This window comes from Halyomorpha halys, unplaced genomic scaffold (genome assembly GCF_000696795.3).
Source record: "Halyomorpha halys isolate HHAL.00 unplaced genomic scaffold, Hhal_1.1 Scaffold1263.1, whole genome shotgun sequence".
In the NCBI taxonomy this organism is placed as follows: domain Eukaryota; kingdom Metazoa; phylum Arthropoda; class Insecta; order Hemiptera; family Pentatomidae; genus Halyomorpha; species Halyomorpha halys.
Window position 1 is genome coordinate 60,787 of NW_027109751.1, and position 2,023 is coordinate 62,809.

The window sequence follows — 2,023 nt, forward strand, 5'->3', positions numbered from 1 at the left end:
GTTGTTGGTGGTTTTTAAGATATAGAGCTCCGAATGAAAAATTAATGTATTTTTAAAGTTTTGAACAGCCTTCATTTTTTATTCACCCTACCTATACTTGGCAGACTTATCACTTTTGACTAGTAATTATACATAGTTTTCATTTAAGTAATCAAAAATTGGTGTGAAATAACTACCCCTTTTCTCCTCTTGAGATTTTTTACTATAAATAATATTATTATAAGGGTCGAAACGTTCGAGAGTGAAGTAATAAACTAATTTTGAGAGTAAAGTGGATCTAATAACATGTGATTATTAAAATTAACTATTCCCAAACAATTAAATAATAAACATATTAAATTAGAAAATTTGATTCATTGAAGAAACTTTACTTCAGCCAGTGATTCACCAAGTGTTCGCCGCGGTGCCGTCATAACGGCGCCGCGAAATGTTCAATGAAATATTTCGGCAATTTTCTTAGAATTTCCAATCCTCGAATTTTCGCGCCAATGTGCAACTTGCATGTTGACAAAATTCCAAAATTCAGCAGCTTTCGAGTCTTTGGAGGTGGTTTTTCAGTATAGATATAACTGGAACAGTTGAAGTTAAATATTTTACTTATCCCAAGAAAAATAGTAACTGTCTGTTTTATTTTTTCATTATTTTAAAAAAGAAAGTTTTAAATTTTTCAAGAAAGTTAAAAATTTAGAAAATATCTGATGTATTAAGGGCACCACGGAAAAAAACTGATTATTTAGAGAGCAGCAAACCGATAAAGATTGGAAACCTCAAGAGTAGTCCCTGATTTTTCCGATTCGAACTCCTGTCTCTGTTTTTCTTCTTTAAATACAGATAAAAATCTTAAATATTTTGTATTCGTTTATTTATTATTATTGCTAACAATAAGAATTGGTTAAAAAAAAAAGGTTTCAATTTTTTTTTAGTATTTCGGAGTTCTTTCCAAATCTAATCCTTCAGAACTACATATCACTTTTTTCCTTGTCTCTTTGTTAATTATATTTTTATTATCTAAACTTATAATTAGTCTAATTTTAAATCGAAATTTATTGTGTTTAAACTAATTAACATTGCAAATTATTAGAATAAAAACCTAGTGAAGAAATTGTGGAAATGGTTTGAACAGAATAAATCTACATTACAAAATATAAATTAACAAAGGGATTAAGAAAAAAAAATTAAGGAGACGAGGATAAAGGTAATTTAATCCTGAAGATATTGGAAGGACAGGAAAATTAATAAAAAATAGAACCACTACAAACTAGGAAATGTCAGGGGTTAAGTACTTTGTAAGGAGTTACTCTTTCTAGAGCAATGTGTGAGCAAGGTGATTTTTTTCGACCCACTTGAGGAGCCCACAGGGTTGACTTACGGCTACAATTAAAGAATAAATAATTATTTGTCACAGACGCATTTGAACCCGGATTCTTACAGTTAGTGCCTTACCTCTTTGTCACCCCTTTCACAAAGAGTGAAAAATAACAAAAAAAAATCAAAAGTGTTTACGTAGCCACTATTTGAGAGGAATAATTTTTTTTTTTATATAAATCTTCGTATAAATTTACTTGTTCATGCTTATTGTTTATTTGTTGTATTCAAGCATTGTATATATGTATACAGAGACTGTTTATTGTATTAGATGTAATTATTGTATTGTATTGTATTATTGTATTAAGCGCAAGTATACAATGCGTCCATAATGGCTTAATGTGTAGTTCTTGGGAACAAGTCCCCAAATAAATAAAATACCTTTAAAAGAATTCACCGTAATTAGTTCTTATTATACCGTAATCTTACGGACATTATTTCGACATTGACAAAAAGTTAGTTTTTACTAGTTCTAGTTATTTTGTTTTCAACTATGCATCAAAAAATATTCGGACTATACCAACGTTATTTAGTGTACAGATTTTTTTTTTTTTTTTTAACAGTTTATTTATTGATATTTACAACTGTATACACATATATACAACAAGTAAATTTGCTGTAGGTGACATAGTAACATGATAAAAAACATGTGGAGAAT

General features: G+C 28.7%; 1 protein-coding gene across 1 annotated transcript in view; it reads right to left on the reverse strand.

Annotated features, from left to right (window-relative positions):
* Positions 1-2,023, reverse strand: part of LOC136795887 (uncharacterized) — a gene marked incomplete at its 3' end in the record, with an annotated part of 20,048 nt that overhangs the window by 17,335 nt on the left and 690 nt on the right. The gene's annotated exons all lie outside the window — the stretch shown is intronic.